Genomic DNA, 24,539 nt, shown 5'->3' with positions numbered 1-24,539 from the left:
GGATTACAGTGGCTTCCTCCCCCCCATAACTTCCCTCCCACCTGCAACCCTCCCATCTCCCACTCCCTCTCCCATTCCATTCATTTTCAATTATCTTTATATACAGAAGATCAATTTAGTATATATTAAGTAAAGATTTCAACAGTTTGCACCCACACAGAAACACAAAGTGTAAAGTACTGTTTGAGTACTCGTTATAGCATTAATTCACATTGAACTACACATTAAGGACAGAGATCCTACATGAGGAGTAAGTGCACAGTGACTCCTGTTGTTGACTTAACAAATTGACACTCTTGTTTATGGCGTCAGTAATCTCTCTAGGCTCTTGTCATGAGTTGCCAAGGCTATGGAAGCATTTTGAGTTCGCCGACTCCAGTCTTATTTAGACAAGGTCACAGTCTATGTGGAAGTTCTCTCCTCCCTTCAGAGAAAGGTACCTCCTTCTTTGATGGCCTGTTCTTTCCACAGGGATCTCACTCACAGAGATCTTTCATTTAGGTTTTTTGTTTTGTTTTGTTTTTGCCAGAGTGTCTTGGCTTTCCATGCCTAAAATACTCTCATGGGCTCTTCAGCCAGATCTGAATGCCTTAAGGGCTAATTCTGAGGCCAGAGTGCTATTTAGGGCATCCACTATTCTATGAGACTGCTGTGTAACCTGCTTCCCATGTTGGATCGTTCTCTCCTTCTTAATTCTATCAGATAGTGTTAGCAGACACTAGTCTTGTTTATGTGATCTCTTTGACTCTTAGACCTATCATTATGGAGTGATTCAAATTTCTGTGCTATGCTCATGTGCATGTCTGTGAATGACTGAGAAGGTGCTGTGAATATCGGTTTTGAGGTTACAAATAAATTTTAGTGTACAGGCTAATTCATAAATACAGTGCTATGAATAACGAGGATTGATTATATATACTTAGATCAGTAAATGAAATATATTTTGGAAATTTTGCTGTAGAATACGAAAATATGAGGCTTACTCTTTGGGCTTTGCTTGATATATTCCTCTTCATTTTTATTTTATCTTAGTTTTTTTCAGTTTTTAACTCTTTATGTAATTTCATAAATACATAGTCAATATAAAAACATTAAAATGATACACAGCAATAAAGAAAACAAAGTTACTCTTGATATTATACATCGTTTTTTTCTTCAGAGGTAACCACAGCTAATATTTGGTTGAGCCTTTTGAGATTCACACACAATTGTGTACATGCACAAGAACAGACAACTGTGAAAAATAAGTGGGCCACACAAAAACCCTGAGTGTGGGTGTTTATAGCAGTGTTCACTACTCATAATTGCCAAGGCCTGAAAGCAACCAAGATGGGTAAATAACCAGGGGCCTATCCAAGTGACAAGATATTTACCATAGATAATAAATACAGATAATCTAATGAAAATAAAAAAGTAAAGTGGTTTAAAAACTACAAACAAAAGAAAATGAGCAATTAACCTATGAAAAGACGTGGAGGAGACTTCTATGTGCACTGTGATTGACGGGAACCAGTGCCGTGAGTGATTGTAGCTGCACAGCATTCTGGGAAGGAAACTCTGGAGACAGCGGAGTCACCAGTGGCAGTCAGGGATTGGAAAAGGGCACAGAGGAGCAGCAGAGCCCAGGAGCTTCTCAGACCAGTAAAGCTATCCTGTGGATACTACACTGGTAGATATATGTCATTATACACTGCTGTGTAACCTGCTTCCCATGTTGGATCGTTCTCGCCTTCTTAATTCTGTCAGATAGAATTAGCAGACACTAGTCTTGTTTATGTGATCTCTTTGACTCTTAGACCTATCATTATGGAGGGACTCAAATTTCTATGCCATGCACATGTGCATGTCTGTGAATGACTGAGGAGGTGCTGTGAATATTGGTTTTGAGGCTACAAATAAATTTTAGTGTGCAGGCTAATTCATAAATACAGGCTGCACCACGCTAAGGATGAACCTTAACATATACCATGAACTTTGGGTGGTGATGATGTGTCAGCGTAGGTCCATCCACTGCCACAAAGGTACCCCTTTGGTGGGGGATGTTGATAATGGGGGGGAGGTGGTGACAACTATGCATGTGAGGGGGCAGATGGGAAATCCCTATACAGCCTCTAAGTTTTGCCGTGAATCTAAATCTGCCCTAAGAAAAGTCTTTAAAAGAAAAAGTAAACAGGATTGCACTCTACATAAAACATACCATTTTGTCTTCACATTGTGTCTTGAAGACCATTCTGCTCTTTACGACCTATGCTATTCTTTATGACAGCCACAAAGCGTTCCGCCACATGACTGCACATCATCTCCCGCTGATGGCTTTTTAGGTGGCTCCCGGTGTGATGGCATCCTAAGTCATCTAGCGGTGGAAAACTGCACGCACAGTTCTGTGGCTCTTTGGCAAGAAGTAGAGCTGACCAGCGGTTGAGAGTATGTTCTCTGCCATCCGCAGTCCGAGCTGGAGTTCTCGTTTAGCAACTTGTTATGTTGTTTTGTGCCATTTAACTGTCCTCTCTGCACTTCCTCTTCCTCCTCTGTAAGATGGGATATTGAGTGATCTTACAGAGCTGTAGTGTTGGTGAAGAAACTCTAACCTTTTGCATTGTGCCTACACGTCGTAAGTTAGCACTCACGTTGGGTAATATGTTTATTTTTCAGGGTAAAGTCCTAGAGCCAGGATAGTGTAGTAACAAGAGCATACACTCTCAAGAGGCAGCTATTAGGTGTGAAGTACTCAGAACAGAGCCTTGTCAGATCCTAATCACAGTGGGAGAATTTTCTATTTCAGCCCACAGTGGCGCCATTGCATCACAGGGAATGCGTAGATTTAGCTTTTGATGGAACTTCTCAGCTGTTCCCCAAACTAGTTGTACCAAGGTACACTTTCACAACCCATGTAAAACACCTTTAGATGCTTCATTTTTTTAACTGAAATTTGGTATTTTCAGTGTATTTAACTTTAGCCATTCTTTCCAGTAGATAATGATATTAAAGAACACTCATAGAAACTTCATTCAAAATGGCCCCCGAATGGAAGCAACCCAAGAGTAAAATTGATCAATAAAGGGTGGAATTTTTAAAAGAAGAATTTGCTGTTACCATTAGAACTCCAGGAGGACAGGATTGCTAGGTCTTGTGTTTTATATTTCAAAGCCTCTGCCAAGTCAGAAATGTTCTGTTCCACCCTCCAAAACCCTTCAGAAGAAGGGCTTTGCCGTGTTCCATTCCCACAAACAGCCGTTGAGACCCCCTGCTTCCCTACATCCTGCCAGTGTGGGGTACTGTCAGCTTAGTTTTCCCAGTCTGATGAGTGAGTTCATTCCTTGCAGCACGAGTGAGGATGGGCCTTTGAGAAAGTTGTGGATGAATGCAAGGAAAAGCACATCATTGCTCCATTGCTCTCATTTTCCATACGCTCATTTCGGCTCTTTGGAAGATTAACAAGTGGTTATCAAGGTGCTTGTGAGAAGCAGCAGGGGCAGAGATCCTCCTTCAGAACCTTTCAGTAGGAGGAGGGGGCCCAATTTGGTTGGCTACAAGACCCTCCCCCCCTGCCAGATGTCAGCAAATCACAGGCATTCACACAGTTGAAAGCCAACTCGTTCAGTCTCTTTGGGCAACACAGTCAGACGGAACTCAGCATGCTTGGCTCAGGGTGCTGAAATAAATAAGACTTAATTTATATTTTAAAGTCTTTTATCTCTCTTTAGGCCCCTGTGGTTCAGTGAAATAAAATCGAGGTGGAGAGATGGGAGAATGCAGCTTTAATAATGCATGACCTGAAATCTTGGCCTTTCTCTCTCTGCCTTAACGCTCACTTGGACGTCTGCCATTTCCCTCTGATTCCCCGACGTGATTCTTGTCCCTCCTCTACAACGACGTGATTCTTGTCCCTCCTCTACAACGCACGGCCTCAGCATTCAGATGGTTCCAGGTCAGACTTGAAGGTTTGATAACCACTTTGACCAGTGAGAGGTTTCAGGACAAACTGGGGCTCTTAGCCTCACTTTCTGGAGTCACTGTCCACCAGTCAGCTGCCGTATTGATAAGATTAGCTGGTAATTAACAGCCCAGCCCAGCCAAGCAGAGGAGATGGCTCAATTAGCAGAATGTCAGGGCATCTAATTTACTTTGCTTATCGGAGATGTATTCTCTAATGATTCCAAGAGGAGCAGGACAGCTTCAGTGCAGGGATCTGAAGGGGTCTGTGAGCTTCAGTGTGGTCTAACGTGACTGTGCGCTGGTTTGCTTGGCTGAGATACAGACTCGGGAGGTGGTGGGGCTGGCATACGCGTGAGTATCTTAAGCTTGAGCAGGAAGAAACAGAACAGCTCTGCTTGTTATTTTAAGCCCCTGCTCCTCCAGCTGCTTCCTACTTTCTGAACTGAGTCCGTTTATCATTTGAGAAGACTCCTTCTCTGGCTGGTAAATTCATTGGGACAGTAGCCATGCTAATACCACCTGCAACAATCCTGTAGAAGTTATGGATGGAGTTCTCTGATGCTTCAGGCATTGTTCTAAAGCCTTCCCATTGCATGGCTTACATTTCACCATCTAAATCATGGTTTGGCGAACTTTTTCTGAAAAGGGCCACACAGTAAATGATTTAGCTCTGGGGACAAGACAGTCTCTAGTGCAGCTGCCTAACTGCCATTGCATTAAGAAGGCAGTCATAGGATCTGTGTACGTGAATGGGTATGGCTGTGTTCCAATAAAACTTTATTTGCAAACATGGACATTTGGCTAGATCTCTGCTGTTGGTTAACATCTGGCAGCACCTGCTGAAGGTCAGTGTTTCTCAAACTGCTTGTTGTGATGTATTAAGTCACAGAATCAGTGAAGCGAGTTGCAAAGATTGCGTGGAAAAAACCATAAAATCAACCAAAATAAAAAGTTCTATGAATGTATCATGTCTAATATGGATAACTTCTATTTGTAAAATTTTATCTTAGGCCCCAGTGGCCTAACAGGTTCTAACAGACACAACTGAGATCATTATGCTTAGTGACATAAACCATACCCAGAAAGACAAATATCACAGGTTTTCTCTGACTTGTGGTACCCAAAATATAGTCTAAAGCAATTCACGTATATGGGCGAAACTGACATCTTTGGGTTTGATTATCGTTTATAGCCCTTGTCTATTTTCCTACTTTTTCTTGTTGTGCTTTTTATTTAAATTAAAAACAGTTTATCTCAAAAATTAAAAAAGAAAGGGAGAGTGAGGAAGAGGGGGAATGAAGTCTCATATTCTTAGGTTTTTGTGTCTAGGAACCACATTAAATCTGTTCTCTTTATATTAATAAAAATTTATATCAAACAAAAAATGAAAATAATCCTCTCAGGAGAGAATAATGTGAAATAAGCATAAAGTGAGATTCATAGGCTGAAGTATGAAAAGTTCACTGATGAAAGGGGAAAGTTGTGAAAAGGGGACAAAAATGAATTTGCCTCCTTTAAGTTTTGAAATTCATTGTTGTCTTCAGTTATGAGAAAAAAAATGTCAAAATTGTTCTGTTGAATTTTTTTTATTTAAAAAAATTTTTTTTGACAGGCAGAGTTAGAGAGACAGAGAGAAAGGTCTTCCTTCTCTTGGTTCACCCCCCAAATGGCCGCCACTGCTTGTGTACTGCGCCAATCCGAAGCCAGGAGCCAGGTGCTGCTCCTGGTCTCCCATGGGGTGCAGGGCCCAAGCACTTGGGCCATCCTCCACTGCACTCCCGGACCACATCAGAGAGCTGGCCTGGAAGAGGGGCAACCGGGACAGAATCCGGTGCCCCGACCGGGACTAGAACCTGGGGTGCTGGTGCCGCAGGCGGAGGATTAGCCTAGTGAGCTACGGCACCGGCCTTGTTCTGTTGAATATTAAGTAGTGAATCTATAAAATTATTTTACGGTAACCAATACATACTAGTAAATACATAAAAAAAAGAAATCCATGCATAGTTTTTTCCTAATTCACATTTCCCATGAACGTTGCGAAGTGCCCTCCTGTAGGCAGAGCGAGAGTCATTCCTGGGAGGGCTAGGACTCGGATGATACCAGAACACTTCATCACTCACGATGGTGGGGGCGGGGTCAGAGGAAGCAGCTAAACATACAAGCCAGTCTGCAGGTGTTGTATCCTCCCAAGAGACCACGCCTTTGAGACACAGCTTTCTCCCTCCTCCACTTTGGCGATGTTAATGAGTAACAAAATGATTGAACTTCCTTTCAGTGGAAGGAAAATAGAGGAAAACAAGGGACGGGCTCGTTCCGCAAGTTGAGTGCCTTCCTGCTGAAGCACACTCCAGTCTCCTTTTCCTTCTTGGTATTTTCTTTGCAATTGCTGTTTATCACAGTGTGTTTTTTTTTCCCCCAACATATTTTAGAAGCCAGTTGGAATTGATTTGAGGCTCTAACACAGCCTCATGAATGAAAAAGCAAAATGCAACTTATTCAAAACCAGCCCTGCCTTAATCTTAGCAGGTGCGATGGGCTTTCAGTGGTGATGCGCACCAGAATGTGAGAGTGCCACGCTTCTTGCTAGGAGTGTCTGCTTTTGTTTCCTCCACCCCCACTGAAAGACAAACGGCTGAGACATTTGTACCTGCAGCACTTATAAAGGAGGAATGCTCACACCGTTCATTTTATTGCTGTGGTGTTGCCTGCAAAGCGAGGATGCTGAGGACTTCAGCCAGGAGAGGGAGGATTCCGGCAGCACTACGAGGATGCCTCCCCACCCCCACCCCGCCCCCCACTTCCTTCCAGGTGTTGCAGGGCAAATGCTTGCCTAAGTGAGGCGCCCTGGGACATTATCTCTGAAACTTCTTATGTTCGGATTTTCAAGGCCAACCCTCTGGGTGCACTGTCTGCTGATCAGTTTGAAGGCTGATCTCCCTGGCAACTGTGTTTTATGTGGGGTATGTTTTAGGCATACAAAAAATAGAACAAGGAGTTAATAGGAATGATGTAATCAAATGCTGTTTTCAGTCAGAAAAAATAATCAAAAATGAATGACAGGCAGCTCATTAGGATTTTTAAAATAAAGTATACTTAAATTAAAAAGTATATGAAAATAAGAAAGAAAATAAAGTATGGCTCTGCCATCTAATAAGATAATTGCCCTTACTGTAAGGCTACCACAAAACACACCAAACACCTGGGTGAGGGATAGGGTTTATTGGTGGGGAAGCCTGACTCACTGGAGGGAAGGGGTGAAGAAGGAAAAGAGGAAGAAGGAGAGAGAGACAGAGACCGAGAGCAAGCCACATGTTCAGGAACAGGTCCTGTTAAACCTTTGCCAGGGGGCGGGCAGGGAAGGAAGTAGGAACAGCAGATCCCGTTAGGATGGTTGGGCCATGTGGCCACCTGGCTTCCAGCCATGGCAGCAGGGGCTAGAGCCTAGGATGGTATCTGGAGTGTAGACTATACCGTAAATAAGACTAATACTTAATATTTTGTAATGATCATTCTTGTCCAGTATTTTTTTCCTACTATGTGCTTTGGCTGAAAGCCACAAAATTCTCCCAGGTTAACATCTCAGTAAGGAAGGTCAAAACATAAGAGGGGGCTGGCGCCATGGCTCACTCAGCTAATCCTCTGCCTGCAGCGCCGGTACTCTGGGTTCTAGTTCTGGTTGGGGCGCCCGTTTCTGTCCGGGTTGCTCCTCTTCCAGCCCAGCTCTCTGCTGTGGCCCGGGAGTGCAGTGGAGGATGGCCCAAGTGCTTGGGCCCTGCACCTGCATGGGAGACCAGGAGGAAGCACCTGGCTCCTGGCATCAGATCAGTGCAGTGCACCGGCCGCAATACATAGCGGCCACTTGGGTGGTGAACCAACGGATAAAGGAAGACCTTTCTCTCTGTCTCTCTCTCTCTCTCACTGTCTAACTCTGCCTGTGGGGGGAAAAAAAACCCACAAGCAGGAAGCTGTAGCTATCCCCACTCAGCTCATCTTGTGTCTTCATGCTCCCGAGCCAGGGATGCATAGAAGAGGGTTCTAAGCTGCCTCACCCTCTAGGCCTCCTCCCAGGTGCCTGGGATATTTGCACCAAGCCAGGAACACCTTACAGATGCTTTGCAGAATTTTGTATACCAAGTCTTCGTTGGCAAGAGATCCAGAACCAATGGACACCCACCTGGTGTGTGGGACAGGCTGTGTTCTCAAGAGCTGAGCTTTGTGTACAGCTTCTCATTACTCACCCGACAGGCTTGGGTTCAGCCATAGCCACCGGGTCTAGTGTGGCTCGGGAAAGCTCACATACTCTTTACTGCATATACCTGTTGATTTTGTGAGTATATATTAAACACACTTGTATACACACATGTGCAATACATACACACACAAATTATTTGGCTTACATATCTTCATGTTAAAAACCATATACACATATAATCAATTATACATGCATAGAATTTAAAGGGTCAAGGATTTTATAAATTCTGTTTTAAAAGCAGCAGTAATTTACTTTTCATTCTCTTTCCTTTCTTTCCCATCAGAGGCTACAGTGATCAGCTCTTTAGTTGATCTTTTAGATGGCTTCAGGTACCTAAGAAGCATGTTTAAAATGTCACGCATTGGTATTTTTCATATTTAGGCATTGGCTGTTGTCTTTCCCCAAGGCAAAGGAAAATTGAGCCCTCTCGAGTCCCCTCCCTGCTTCCACCCCCACCCACGATGCACACGCGTCCTGTCTCGTGACCTTGCCAGATGTCTTCCACAGTGATCTTGTAATACGTGCAGTGAGATTCTTGTTCCGTTGGTGCACACCTTTGTTTCCCATGACATTAGCATTTACCTTTATAAGACTTAATCTAGGGGCCGACCTTGTGCAGTGGGGTAAGCCACTGCCTGCAATGCTGGCATCCCATAATCGGAGTTCCCTGCTCTGTGTCTCAGTCTGCTTTTAAATAAATAAGTGAATCTTTTAAAAAAATTTTTACTCCATTTTCTAGGTCCTTGAAACTAATTCAACCTTTGATGACACCTACCTATATGAGAAAGCTGTCAACTTTACCTCCCGGGAGTTCAGAGGTCCCAGGGCCTTTGAGCCCTGTCCCCGGCTCGATGTGCAGAGAGCCAGCTCTCATTCTGAGAGATGCCTGCTCTCTGTCCTCTGCAGTGAGTGTGCACCATTTCTCAGCGCCTCTGTGTTCTGTGTTCTTGGGTTAGTCCCTCAGCTCAGTTGAGTTTTTCACTAGGCTTCTCACTGAAGAGTTACTGTTCTTGGAGATGTTATATGTAGACGTTGGATAAAGGATCCTAAGTTGGAAATCACTTTCTTTGAAATTTCAGGCGCTACTCTCTTCCAGCTTTTAGAGTTGCTATTGAGAAGTCTGAAGTGACTCTAGATCTGAAACATTGGATCCACTTTTCTCCTGGGAGACTTATAAAGTTTCTTTGATCCTGGCTTGAAATTCCATGAGATATGCCTCCGTGTGCCTTTTGAACCAGGAAACACATGCTCTTTCGTTCTGAGGAATTTTCTTGAATTATTTAAAGGATAATTTCTTCCCCTCAATTTTCCCATTTTCTCTTTCTAAAATCTCATTATTCAAATGTCAACTCTACTCTTTTTAAAATATTTTATTTGTTTTTTGAAGAGGCAGAGTTATTTATTTATTTGAGAGGCTGAGTTACAGACAGAGAGAAGGGGAAACAGAGAGGCCTTCTATACTCTGGTTCACTCCCCCAAATACCCACAGTGGCTGGAGCTGGGCTGATCCAAAACCAGGAGTCAGGAGCTCCTTCTGGGTCTCCCACGTGGGTGAAGGCACTGACTTAACCAACTATGCCACAGTGCCAGCCCTACTCTTTTTTTTTTTTTTTAATTCTTGTCTCCTGTTTTGTATACCTTTCTCGTTTTCTTCTGGAACATTCCAGAAGAATGTTATTGAACTCTGTTGTTAAAGTGCTCATTTGCACTTTCACATTTTTAACACCTGAGGGCTCCTTTTGGCTTTCCAGTTTTCCTATTTTCCATCGCAGTGGAGCTGTTGGTACAATGCCCAGAGCCATGAGAGAGGAACAGGGAGTAGGGGGATGCACTTGGAACAGAGTGAACAAGGCTGATGATGCCCAACCAGGGCAGGAAAACTAACTGTGGGCAAGGGGCGCATCAGGTGTTGCCCTGGGGACCCCTGACTATTAGTCATGAAGGTGCTATCTAAGCCCTAGCTGAGCCTTTGACTTGGAAATCTCAGAGTCTCAATTTCTCCATCTACAAAATGCGTTGTTTGAATCTTCTAGGAGATCTACAACTCTAATGTTCTCATGGATCATTGAGTTCATCAATACATTATTTCTGCAAAGGATGAGAATCCTAATACTGCCACTTGTATGTTTATACTTATCTCAGTGTCCATGTATGTGTGACCAGCACTGCTCAACATGATATAACTTTGACCCCCAGTGACTGAGACTACAGATTGACTTGCCCAAGGTCATGCAAGGGGGTAAAGGCAAGGCCTTTGGTCTCTTGCAGAAACCCTGAGCAAGCCAACTTTCTCAGCCATGACCAAGAAGAAGCCAATTCAACTGAAAGAAAATGCTGCTCTCAGAGGCCTTCAGGGTGAAGCTGCTGTACAATTAGCAGAAGGTAAGGGCTGTATGTGGGAAACTCACCATCACTCAGCCAGGGGTTGGCATTTGCAGAATGAATCCATGAAGAATGAGCCCACCCACCCACCACGGGCTGCACATCCACCACGCACCTGGAGGACGGGACACGGAGCCTCAGCATTTCAGTTTCTGTTGTTTGATTCGGATTTGTCGCATCAGGGGCGAGCCTGTGCTGAGTTCTTCCTCTTTTTAATTCATTAAATTGAGAAAGAGAATGGGGAGGGAGCCGAACCCATGCTCCCCCAAGTGCAGGGGAGGAGGAAGGTCAGAAAGTGCCAGGGGCACCATCAATTCCATGAGTAGAAAGCACTGTTTTAGGGGAACAAGAACAGGATCTTTCAAAACTGGGATGTCTGTGTCGGTCATTTCCTGCAGCCTGTTCTTAGTGGTACCAAAAGCAACTGAGATAAGTCGTCAAAGAACTCCAGGTGTCCTCAGTACTTGGAGGCGATAATGACAATAAAGCCTGCCCCCGCGGCAACACCAGATCTCCGTTTCATTTTGTGCATTTTAACCACACGCCAGATACTGTGCAGATCGTGTCCAAAAAACCTTATCTCGCTGAACACTCGGCAAGCATCTGGACGTAGGAACTGTGATTCTTGCTGTTTCACAGCTGACTTCTGGTCAGGTGCTGAGAGAGCTGTGTCAGAGTCCACAGTCACCCTGGAACCCATGTTGCATTCTGTCAAAATGTAAAGTCTGGCTGGCTCTCTTAACTGTTATTTTATTTTGCCCCTTAAATGTTTTAAAATTTCCTTTATTTGAAAGGCAGAAACAGGGAGAGATGGAGAGTGATCTCCCACCCCCTGGTTCATTCCCCAGAGGTCTGCAACTGCTAAGACTGGGCCGGGGACCCAGAACTAAATCTGGGTTTCCCACATGAGTGGCAAGAACTCAAAATACTTGAACCTCACCTGCTGCACACTGGGGTGCACATTGGCAGGAAGCTAGAATGGAGAGTGGCTCTGGGGCTGGAACCCAGGCTCTGATGTGGGTTGCAGGCATCCTAGCAGCCACTGAACCACTCCTGCCCCCATTTTGCATCTTAGAAAGCTGCCTTCTCTGTGATTGCTCAAAGTTACGTTGAGGACAGTTATTAGGAAAAGTCATTTATTTTGTGTTTTTAAGGTGTGTTAGAATACACATAATGTAAAATGTCTCACTTGAATCATTTTCAAGTGTGTGATTTAGGGACATTAAATGCATTCATGATGTCCCACAATTATCACCACTATCCATTTCCAGAAATTTTCAATATTCCCAGACAGCAACTCTGCCCATTAGACCCCACCAGCCCCTGGTAACTTCTTGTACTTTCTGTCTCTGTGAATTTTCCTTTTCTAATACCTCGTAGAAGGGAAATCGTATGGTACTTTTCTGTCTATGTCTGGCTTCTTTCGTGTAACATAATGTTTGCAAGTTTCATCCATCTTAGAGCATTGTTGGAATTTCATTCCTTTTTATGCTGAATGCATGGATCTCATTTTATGTATCTCTTCATCTGCCGATGAACACTTGGGTTGTTCCCACCGTTTGGCTCCTGCAAATGATGCTGCTGTGAACATGAGGGTCCCAGTAGCTGAGTCTTTGCCTTCAGTTCATTTGAGTAAATCCCTGTAAGCAGAATTGCTGGGTGAGGTGGTCATTCTGTGTTGAGCTTCTAACGCATTTTATTCATTTTCATTTTATTAGAGAGAGAGAGATTGATTGGTCGATCTTCCATCTGTTGGTTTACTCCCCAAATGTCTGCAGCAACCAGGAACGGGCCAGGCCAAAGCTGGGAGCCAGACTCTCAATCTGGTCTCCCAGGTGGGTGGCAGGGACCCAAGTACTTGAGCCATGGCTACTGTTTCCCAGAGTGTTCGTTAGCAGGAAACTGGATTGGAAGCAGAGCCAGGACTTGAACCCGGACAACTCCAGTGTGGGATGTGGGTGTCCCAGGTGGCGTCTTGAGCACTGTGACAAATGCTTTCCTCTCTGTGGTTAACTCTTTTTATAGATTTTCAAAAAATTTATTTATTTATTTGAACGTCAGAGTTACAGAAAGGGGGAGACACACAGAGAGCTTTCCCTTTCAGTGTTTCAATTCCCAGATGGCTGCAATGGCCAGGGCTGTCTCAGGCCAGTTCCAGGGCCAGGAGCTTTATCCAGGTCTCCCATGTGAGTGCAGGGACCCATGCACTTGGGCTGTCTACCACTGCTTTTCCCAGGCCATCAACAGGGAGCTGGATAGGAAGTGGAGCAGTGGGGATTCAAACTGGAACAGTCATTTTAATTCACAGGAGATGAAAACTGTGTTGAGGCTCGGGTGGGTTAGTGGAGTGGTAATCAAGTCATTTTGCAAACCGAAGCTTCTGTAGGCATCATTCAAGCTGCAGACTTCTCGGACCTTGTGCACACCGCTCTTCAGTCTTACAGATGCTGGAGGGGTCGGGGCAAAGGCCAGGCTCCGTGCCGGCAGCGTTATGAATGGTTCCCGTCTCCTTGGAGAACATTTGAGAATCAGAGAAGCACAACTTCTGGGAGTAGTCTACTATTTTAATGTAGTGTAATAACACATGAACCGACAGAAAAATTTTCCTGCACAGATATCCAGTCCATCATTGTTACCATAGCAATAAACAACAAAATGTTTGTGTGGCACTGGCTGAATTATAGTACAATGATACAATAGGATACCAGGTGCCTATTAGAAATATGTTGTTGAAGAATACTTGAGGGCTTGAAAAGATGATAATGATAAGTACTTAAATAAAAATATGTATATGTACTATAGAGTTTCACAGTTGTCATTTGGACATCATGAAATATCCAAACACACACACACACACACACACACACACACGTACCAAGAACAGAATAATATTTTTTAAAAGATTTATTTATTTGAGAGGCAGAGTTATAGACAGAGGGAGAGACAGAAACAGAGACAGAGGTCTTCCATTCACTGATTCATTCCCTAAATGGTCACAACAGCCAGAGCTGGGCCAGTCTGAAGCCAGGAGCCAGGAGCTTCTTCCACGTCTTCCATGTGGGTGCAGAGGTCCAAGCATTTGGGCCACCTTCTGCTGCTTTCTCAGCCCATAGCAGAGAGCTGGATTGGAAGTGGAGCAGCCGGGACTAGAACCAATGCCCATGTGGGATGCTGGCACTTCAGGCCAGGACTTTAACCTGCTGTGCCACAGTGCCGGTCCCTATTATTAATAATTATTAACACTGTCTCTCCAGTGTGTCCTAAGACTTGAGTTAGTGTGCAATAGTTTTATTTAGGAAGAGCTTCCATTAGAAACTGGCAAGGGAGTGGGAGAAGTGGGACCCAAACGGGAAGGAAATAAAGCCAGGATTCAATTTTAGGCCAAGTTCCATCAAAGGTAATGTCAACCAACCAGAGTCTGTGAGGAACTCCAGAGTGTAAATTAGACCTCAGATTCATTCCAACCTAAGGCAAGGAAGTTAAACTTTGAAACTCCTACACCCTAAGTCATGAGTTAAAGGACGTCCTCGGGGTTCTTGTTCCGGGTAGTCTGGATAAAGTCCTCCAGTCGCCTGAGAGATTGGCAGGTGCAGGCCTTTGGAAGCAAAAGCTTACCCACACCAAGGAAGAGGTGGGTGGAAAAGGCTAATGGGATCCTAGGGGATCCGGGTAGAACCCCCCGACTTAGCATCCTCTGAATATTTGTAGTCAAGGGAGGTGCATTACTTTATAATAAAAACATGTTACTGAAGTTATTTATAGAATAAAATAACTGTCAAAGCCCTCGGTAATGTACATCCATTTCAGAGAATTATACTCAGTGTTCTGTGAACGCAGGCTCTTTCTCACAGCCATGCTACACTGACTGTCCTGGCAATGTTCAATTAATCTACGAGGCTTTAAAATCCTCAGGAACCAACCTGTATCACCAGTAGTACTCAGTATAATGGAAATGATAACATTTGGAACCATCCTGTACATGACGAGTAATAATTGAGGTGAGCATTGAATGTAGTGGTTACAATGCCCCCGTTTCATACCAGAGTTTGTGGGTTTGAATCCCAGCTCTGCTCCCAATTCCAGCTTCCTGCTAATGCAGACCCTGGGAAGCAGCAGTGACGGCTCAAGTACTTGAGGCCCTGCTGCCCGTGAGAGAGAGCTGGATTGAATTCCTATCTCTCAATTGCAGCCTGGCCTAGCTGCAGCTGTTAGAGGCATCTGGGAGTGACCAAGGAAATGGGAGTCCCTATTTGTATTCAATTTTTTAAATAAAAATGAAACAAATGAATAATGACATAGATTGATGCACGTCATGGGCTAGGTCCTGGGTGAAGCACTTGGCACGCAGTGACTCGTTAAATCCTCACAGTAATCCTAGGAGTTTGGGGACAATGACTATGCCCAGTTCCCGGATGGAAAAACCAAGGTCAAAATCGGTTATGCTATTTTCTCTGACAAAACCAGTAAGAGACAGAGCTTGGACTCAACTCAGGTTTGCCTGCTACTGATGTTTACGTTGGGAATCATTATTCTGTGAAATATACCAGGGCATAGCTTTCCCTCTTATATTTTATGAAAGCAAAGTCTTCAGTTATGATCATGGTCTAGACTGCTGTCACACTGTGCTCAATATGTGGTCTTGAGACCATTCCTCTGCTGGTTTTCCTAGCCTTGTTGGACAAATAATTTTAGCCTCTTCCCGTTCATCTCTTGGGAAAAAGGCTGATGTATTTGTAAGATGAGCAAAAACCATTGTGGAGACTACCTGCCCCAGTGCATCCTGGGCTGGATATACTGTAATATTCAAACTTCAATCATTGCATTCCCCAAATGATAGGTTTCTCTGCTCTGAGAGTAAACCTTACTCTTTTGTCTGCTGCAAATATATGTGGTAAAAATGGACAGAGGCCAAGAGGCGTGTTATAATGTGAAAAAAGCATTTTCTAGGAGTGTGGAATAAGGGTGATAATTTTAGAAATTGCAAAATAGGATAAATGGGTACCTTCCTTCCTTCTCTTGAACCAATTTCCTTTCATCAGCAGCTTAAGTCTAAATTTGTGGCATAGAATTCTACATGACACAAGTTGAAAGAAATAGAAGCAAGCATATAGTTTAAAAGATGTTTAGAGGAGTTAGTTGACTTCCACAGGTTAAATTTCTATCCAAAGATTAATTTGCTTGCACCACACTTGTAGCTTTCCAGATTTCTATTTGCTTATGTATGAGAAAAAACCAAACTCAGGCTGAATCTAGAGATTAGTTAAATTACTCCGACATTCATTATTGGAAAAAAACCCCTCAATTCCATTTGGAGTTGGGTTGTGTTCAGTGCGCTCTGATAATAACTTTTTGCTTGACTGATGGCTCCTAATTTTGGTAGCGGTATGTGAATGTCAATCACAAGTAGAAACAGACGCGAGAGCTCCAGGACGCATGAAGCTGGTTGCCATGATCTCATTCCCAAATGTGTGTTGATTCAAAATATAGGCTAAAGAGATTTAATTACACTCTGGGTGGGAAATGTTTGTGTTTCACTGGGGGAATACGAAAAGAGAAAAAGAGGAGCAAACGAAGCAGAGAGACCCCAGGGAATCCAGAGAGCAGTGTGTCCCGCTGACAGGTGCAGCGGACAGACTGAACATCTGTGTAGGGATAGTGGATCGCTGAGGAGCAAGGGGGCAAGGCACTAAAACCCCAAGAGGCGGTTGCCCGGCTCCGGTTCACAGGCCAGAGATGGACCGTGTGTGTCTTAATCAACAGATGGTTGCACCTAAAAATAAAGATGGGGCCCATCAGACTTCCTTTCTCTCCTTCTTCTTTCAGTCTTCTGGCGTTGATCTGGTCTTAAAGCACGGAAGGAAGACTCCCAGAGCCCCCAATTCCATTGTTATGCCATGAAAATGAGCACTTAGAATGGAAACAGCTGGGCCCATAGTGTGGCAAATCGGGTAAAGCTGCCTCCTGCGGCACTGCCGTCCCATATGGGCGCCAGTTTGTGTCCTGGCTGCTCCACTTCCAATTCAGCTCCCTGCTAATGCACCTGGCAAAGCAAGGAAGATGCCCAAGTACTTAGGCTGTTACACCTACATGGGAGACTCGGAAGAAGTTCCTGGCTTTGGTCTGGCCCAGCCCTGGCTGTTGTGGCCATTTGGGGAGTGACCCAGTGAATGGAAGATTCTGCCCCCCCCGTAACTCTTTCAAATAAACAAAATAAATATTTTTAAAAATTTAAAGTTTTCCCCACTGGATGTACTCAAGGCCTGTGGATCTGAAGGAATTTCACTCACTATTTCCATGCAACAGTTGCTGTGTGGGATATTTCTCAGTCTTAGGTCCTCCTCTTGTTTGCTTGCTTGTTATTTTATGTTTCAGAGAAGCAAACTGAAACTTGGAGTGGACAAGAGCTTGTGTGGTAGTTAAGTGTCACGCTGAAGCACATGGCTTCAGTGCTACTCTGCCACTTGCCAAATCGCTGTGTGCCAAACCAGCCTCTCTCCCTCCCTGCAGCTTCTTCTATAAAGCAGGAGAAAGATAAGAATATTGATGACAACCTTAGCTAGTAGCACTGACTGAGATATACATGGACAATGCACTATATTTCCTTAGTGTTGATTAGCTGAACAAGTAATCTCTTCTAGGTAATGTTTTAGGCGCTTCATAATTTGCTTTTTGGCCTTGGGTGAGAGATACAGCTAATGGTGCCAGTGATCGACATTTATTGAGCACCTACTGTATGTGAAGACACTCTGAATACTCAGACCTTCTACATATGTGTCTCATTCTATCAGACAGAAACCCAAGAGGGAGGTACTGCTTTGTTCCCACCATGTGAATAAGGAAACTGAGACAGAGAACAGTGGAGTAACTTGCCCAAGCCCTTATAGCTAGTGGGTGGCTGAACTGCAATGATTCAATAGTTCCTTTCAACAAATATGTGTTGAGCACCGACTCTGGGGCCCAGCGTACGTTAGAGGTGAGGAGCGGGATGTTGAGTAAATAGAACAGGCTCTGTGTCCTAACAGCCCATGGATTCTAGCTGGGAGGCAGACAGTGACTCCTTGTACAGCAAGGACTGGGTCTAACTGTGACGCCTGCCAAGCAGGCGTGGTGTGAGAGTGAAGGGGGGGTTTCTGACCTGGTTTCTGGGCAGTGGCATTTAAGCTGAGATCTGAAGGTGGGGTGTGAAGAATGTTGGAAGCTGGGGGCCGTTCTCACAGTGCGCTCAATCCTCACGCAGTCCCTGCAGTCTATTAAAAACCAGTGCTGGCTCCAACCCTGCTTGTTGGCCACGTCTGTTCTGTGTTTTGCCAGCTTGCCTGACAGCCTAGGCCCTGACAGATGTGTTTTCTCTTTGAGAGAGATTTTGACATCATGAATCTTTATTCTGACCAAAGGCTTGGGATTGGCCCTTGGCAAACTGCAAGACTAAAGGCATTATGGGTAAGTGTGTGAGTGTGTGCGTCTTGTAGCTGTAAAAATGCCATCTTCAATTATATCCCTTAACCACCCCAGTTCTCTGCCTTGTTCAGTGGACAGGAAGTGAGGATGGTGGTTGTGAGTGACAGGAAGAAAAGCTGGCACGCTCTGGGCAGTGAAACCTCAAGCATTCTCTTCGTTGCTTAACCACAAAGAACCTCTCACTTAGCATCAGGGCTGAGGGACAGCCGGGTTGTCAAACGTGTCCAGGAGAATTAACCAGGCTATTTTCATATTTTTCCTTTGGGGAAGAAGGAGGACAGGCAGCATCTTCAGACCTCAAGGACTTTGAATTAAAAATGAGAGGGATGTGAGTATTCTTCTCTCATTTCTCCATTCAATTCTATTAAAGATTTTGTGACCCTTGGCTAGGAACTAGGCACCTAGATGTGAAAATTTCTTTTCTTTTTTTTAAAAGATTTATTTTACACACAGAGTGAAGGAGAGGCAGAAAGAGAGAGAGAGAGAGAGAGAGAGAATCTTTCATCTGCTGGTTCAATCCCCGATTGGCCACAATGACTGGAGCTTTGCCGATCTGAAGCCAGGAGCCTCCTCCAGGTCTCCCATGCGGGTGCAGGGGCCCGAGGAACTGGGCCATCCTCCGCTGCTTTCCACAGCAGAGAGCTGGACTGGGAGTGGAGCAGCCAGGAGTGGAACCAGTGCCCATATGCCAGCATTGCAGGCAGCAGCCCTACTCACAATGCCACAGTGCCAGTCCCAAATGTGAAAATTTCTTCTTCCTCATCTCATGGTGGGGCTGTCTTTAAAATTTTTTGGATTTATTTTTTAGAGGGGGGTAGGGAGGGGGAGGGGGAGGCCTGCCTCCTTCCTGAGACTCTTAATTGATGTTGTGCAGGAAAGAAGTATGTTTAAATAATAATCCAAAAGCAGACTTCTCAGCACTCAGCATAGTCCCTGTCTGCCTAGCAGTGGGCATGTATTAGTCAGGGTTCTGCAGAGAGACAGAACAATAGGAGATAGATGAAAAATAGATAGATAGATAGATAGATAGATAGATAGATAGATGATGGAGAGTTGTTATGAGGGACTGGCTCATGTGGTTATGGACGTTGGTATTATGACCATCTACAAGTTGGTGAACCAGGAAAGCCAGGTATATAATTCCAGTCCAAGTCTAATAGCATAAGAAACAGGGCTAGAATATGGATGTCCCATCCCAAGCTAAGAGCAAAGGTACCCTTTCTGCATCTTCTTGTTCTCTTTGGTGGTGCTTACCTACATCCATAAAAGTGGTCTTTTTGATTCAAATGCTGATCTCTCCTAGAAACAGCCTCACAGACACACCTGGAGATCACATGTGACCAACTCTCTGGGAAACCCTCAGATCAGTTCAGTTGGCACATAGAACCATCACAAGCATTTAAAGTTTAGCAGAAGGATTGAGTGATTGCATGATTGAATGGATCAATTAAGGTCCACGTCCATGAGAAAGCAGAAGGCAAATGTGGGTGTGCTTCCAGCATTACGTCAGTGTTAGCGGTTGCCCTGAAAATTGGGGTTGATGAATCTATGGCTTGATTGGTTAAAGAAGAAAAAAAGGGAAAAGGGGGAGATAAAGAGTCATGGAAAAACATTAAGATTCAGGCTTGGGAACATGATTGTCAACCTGTGTTGCTACTGACCTTAGAATACAGTGGTGAGAGGTGTGGCATTCTGCAGGGGCGCACAGAGTTGAGAGTATGCTGGAATCATCCAGGGGGGCTGTTAAAACCCTGACTGTGGGGCCCTGTCTGCAGAGTTTCTGCCTCAGTGGGTCTCAGTAGGCCTGAGGATGGCAATGCTGCTAGGCCAGGGACCACACTTGAAGAATCAGTGGCAGAGTGGCTTAGATAGGACTCTACATTCTGACCACTTGATTGAGGGTTTCTTTCCAGAATAAAAACCACTCAGTTGCACTACAATTTTCTAAAATTATAGAATTCTATTTAAAAAATCATTTTAAGTATGTCTCATGTGAAAATGTATCTGCATTTTCATGTATTACATCTGGCTCAGCTTCTGTATTCCCAGCTACAAAGTGGGGATGATAATAGCACCACCTGTCTCTGAAAGTCACTACCGTGATGAACTAATTGCATCCAGGACCTAGCACAGAGCCATGCCTGTAGCCAGCACTCGGTACATGCCAACAGTTAGTGTTCACCATCAACCTCAAATGAGTAACTTTTTGGAGAAGAAAACTTTATGCAGAGAGTGTTTTGTGGAAGGATTTTATGATTCAGCCTTTGAAATTTTAAATCAGAAAATATTTCTCTCCTCTGAAAAGGTGCTTTCAACCATCCACTCCCATTTCTTTAATAGTAAATCATAAAAGATGAATTGGATGACTGCACCTCAAAGCTCCCCTTCGACAATTCCTACCCCAACCCAGGGCAGACTTTGTCCTACCCGGGGTGTGCCCAGGAGTTAGATAACTGAGGAGCAAGTTCCCAGGGGTGAGGCTGGAATCTGGCTCCATGAAATAAATGCATACCCTTGGAAGGTGCTGCTTGCTATAAATAAAAACAGAGCAGAGCCAGAGTGAGTGGGGCCGAGGAGGGCGAGGATAATTTCAATGTCAAGTCAAGGTGTGGGGGGGAGCTGACTCCCTCCCTCGACATCAAACTCCCCCTCTTGTTATTGTAAACCTTTGTTCTTCTGTTCCCGACTTTCCCTGCACTGCATGGACTCTTGGTCCATTCTGGACACTGGAGAGCCCATGAGAATAAATCTGCAATGCCCCTGGCTTGTTGGGCTGAGCACTGAGCTGAAACGGTTGGGTGTTTCCGTGACTCTTGGTAAAAGAAAGTTGACTAGATCAGCATTTCGCAGTGTGTAGGTTGCAGCCTGTCAGCAGCTCACCCATTTAAATGGTCATGACTAGTATTTTGTTTGCTTTTAGAAAATAAATTGAATGCAGTAGAAATACTACAGTGTGTCGCACTGTACCTTGTAGGGTAAATGCTGTTTTCTGAACATTTTTACATATGTGAATCTGTGTGATAAATATGAAATTGAGACGCATCTGCATGTGCAGTAAGTCATGGGACATGGTTGAAAGAATTGGAAACATTGGTGGTATTATCTACTAATGAGTAGTACAAGTAATAACACCTTTCAACTTTGCAATATGGTGTTGCTAGGGTATTGGTTTTTAGTCAGGCAAGGTTTTGCTTCCCAAGGAGAGTATCTGGAGATATTTTTGGTTTCATGACTTCAGAGGAGGAGCTGTGTGTTGGAATCTAGTGAGCAGAGGCCAGGGATGCTACTAGATATCTTCCACTGACAGCACAGCCCCCGCTGCTGAGAAAGAGCTGAGTTTTGACGTCAGTAGTGCAGAGGCAGAGAAACTATTTTTTTTCTTCCTTTAAAAATTTTGTTAGCTTGATATTTAATTATTTTTTGAGACAACATACTTTTAATTTATATTATTATAATCAAGGCTTAATGCTCCACTAAAGAAAGAGTTCAACAAATAAAAAATAGAAAAGACCATAGCTCAGCAGGAAAATAGACAAAGGATATAAACAATTATCAAGTGAAAAGATGTTCAACTTCACCCATTTAAGGTCAATTTTCAATTTGTTTGACAAAGATTTAACACACTTTGACAAAACACTCTATTTGCAGCAAAACTGATACACACAGGCATTTCTTTTTTTTCTTTAATCTTAGCTCCCAAATACAAGAGGGAACATGCAATATTTGACTGTGTCTGGCTTATTTCACTCAATCTGATATTATCCAGTATCAGTTATCTTGCTGTAAATGATAGAATTTCGTTCATTTTATACTTGAATAATATTCTATCATATATATCATATTTTTTATCCATTCATCTGGTAATAGGTATCTTGGTGGAGTCTATGTTTTGGCTATTGTGAACAGTGCTTCTATAAACACGGTAGAGAAAGTATCTCTTTGCTACAGTTGAGTTCATGTCTCTTGGTTCTACAGCCAGTAGTGGGATTGCTGGATCATATGGCAGGAGAAAGTCTATTCGCAGAGTTCGTGTGTCGACTCTTTTTTTTTTTTTTTTTTAAATTTTTGACAGGCAGAGTGGACAGTGAGAGAGACAGAGAGAAAGGTCTTCCTTTGCCGTTGGTTCACTCTCCAGTGGCCGCCGTGGCCGGCGCACTGCGGCCGGTGCATCGCGCTGATCCGAAGGCAGGAGCCAGGTGCTTCTCCTGGTCTCCCATGCGGGTGCAGGGCCCAAGGACTTGGGCCATCCTCCACTGCACTCCCGGGCCTTAGCAGAGGGCTGGCCTGGGAGAGGGGCAACTGGGACAGAATCTGGCGCCCCAACCAGGACTAGAACCTGGTGTGCCGGCACCGCAGGCAGAGGGTTAGCCTAGTGAGCCACGGCACTGGCCAGTGTCAACTCTTACCAACAGTAGCCTTATTAATACCAGCTACCATTTATTGAACACTTCCTGTATTCTGACATTCTTTTCAGGGCTTATATTAATAAGTCCTTTTAAAAACTACAATAGGTAGGAGAGGACAATGCATTCTTGTCCCCTGTTTCAGTGGAAGAAATTAAGGCATGGGGTGATCAAGGGCTGCCCAAGGTCACAGTTTGCAGAATGAGGATTCGAATCCAGGAATTCTGGTTCCAGATTCCTTGAACCAGCACTTTACATTTTCATAGCACTTTATAGTTCCCGAAGCCCTTTGTTGGGTGGTAAAACACACATAACATGGGAGTGGCCATTTCAACCATGTCAGAGTGTACAGTTCGGTGGGATTAAGTGTTGTGTAACCACTTGGATCACCATCATCAATTCCAAAGATTTTATCTCCCCAGGCAGAAACTCTGCCACCATCTAGCAGTCATCCCCCTCTTCCCTCTCCTCAGCCCCTGGGAATTTTCCATCTCTTTTCTGTCTCGATGGATTTGCCTGGTCTAGGTATTTCACATAATGGAATCACATAATTGTGTCTGGCTTCTTTCACTTAGCATCATGTTTTCAAAGTTCTTTTGTGCTGTAGCACACATCAGAATTTCATTCCTTTTTTTTGAGGGGGGGAGTGCTGAACAATATTCCTTGTATGGAAAGACTTCATTGTGTTGTATGGAAAGACTTCTGTTTGGCACACGTGTGTTGTTTCTACCTTTTAGCTATTGTGAATAAAACTGGTGTGAACCCAGAGCTCTTTTATACCAAGGCTGGAGAAGGGACATGCATGAGAGCAGCGGGAGGGGAGGACCATCTTCCTCGGTCATCTCATCTCTCTCTTTTGCTGTTCACGGCAACCCCACAGGTATCCCGCATTTTTACATCTAAGAGGAACAGAGAGGGGAGTGACCTGCACAGTGCCACACACATGGTCATCAAGGTGCCTCATCTCTCATCACAGAGGAGAAAGGTGTGTGTGTGTGCATATGTGTGCGCGTGTGTGCATGTGTGTGTGGATGTGTCTCTGTATGCGTGTGTGGGCACGTGTCAGTATATGTGTATGCATGTGTGTATGTGTGTGGGCATGTGTCTGTGTGCATATGTGTGTGCGTGTCTGTGTATGCATGCGTGTGCATGTGTCTGTATGCATGTGTGTGGATGTGTCTGTATGCATTTGTGTGCATGTGTATGCATGTGTGTGCATGTGTCTGTGTGCATGTGTCTGTGTGCATGTGTCTGTATGCATGTGTGTGCATGTGTCTGTGTGCATGTGTCTGTGTGCATGTGTGTGCATGTGTCTGTGTATGCATGTGTGTTCGCGTGTGGATGTGTCTGTGTGCATGTGTGTGCGTGTGTGTGCACATGTGTCTGTGTGCATGTATTTGTATGATTTAGCAGAACTCTGAACAGCAGCTACCTTCTGAACAGGAGCTGAACTTAATTCTTTTTTTTTTAAGTTTTTCCAAAATGATACATATTTTTTCAAGCTATCTTGTTGTTTTATGCAATTTTCTTTTTTTTTTTTACTTTTAAATATAAATTTCCAAAGTACAACTTTTGGATTACAGTGGCTCCCCCCCCCATAACTTCCCTCCCACCGGCAACCCTCCTCTCTCCTACTCCCTCTCCCCTTCCATTCACATCAAGATTCATTTTCAATTATCTTTATATACAGAAGATCAATTTAGTATATATTAAGTAAAGATTTCAACAGTTTGCACCCACACAGAATGTAAAGTGTAAAATACTTTTGTTTGAGTACTAGTTATAGCATTAATTCACATTGAACAACGCATTAAGGACAGAGATCCTACATGAGGAGTAAGTGCACAGTGACTCCTGTTGTTGACTTAACAATTGACACTCTTGTTTATGGCGTCAGTAATCACCCTAGGCTCTTGTCATGAGCTGCCAAGGCTATGGAAGCCTTTGGAGAGGAGCTGAACTTAATTCTGATTTGTGTGTAAATCGTGATGGGAAACAAAAATCCCCTCAGTCCTCTACTGTGACATTTCCAGGCGCTATATTTAGACACACATGAAGATCCCCAAATGCGAGTAATGATAGTTTTCATTGTGCAAACAGGAACACAT

At 44.1% G+C, this 24,539-nt stretch overlaps 1 long non-coding RNA gene across 11 annotated transcripts in view; it reads left to right on the top strand.

Annotated features, from left to right (window-relative positions):
• The window catches only part of LOC103348570 (uncharacterized), a 226,909-nt gene that overhangs the window by 104,937 nt on the left and 97,433 nt on the right, over positions 1-24,539 (top strand). For 2 of the 11 annotated variants that reach the window (XR_016225706.1, XR_016225710.1), the window contains exon 4: positions 10,457-10,570. The exons of 6 other annotated variants lie outside the window; for them this stretch is intronic. This is a non-coding gene — a long non-coding RNA (uncharacterized LOC103348570). Of the gene's footprint in view, positions 1-10,456; positions 10,571-16,393; positions 16,748-23,311; positions 23,417-24,539 lie in introns of those variants that run through there. 3 more of the 11 variants (XR_016225711.1, XR_016225716.1, XR_016225712.1) reach the window with 3 other exon arrangements.

Source organism: Oryctolagus cuniculus, chromosome 19, assembly GCF_051225735.1.
Source record: "Oryctolagus cuniculus isolate XC-2025 breed Fujian yellow rabbit chromosome 19, ASM5122573v1, whole genome shotgun sequence".
Taxonomy (NCBI): Eukaryota; Metazoa; Chordata; class Mammalia; order Lagomorpha; family Leporidae; genus Oryctolagus; species Oryctolagus cuniculus.
The sequence above is the reverse complement of the archived record's forward strand: the minus strand, read 5'-3'. Positions and strand labels throughout refer to the sequence as shown.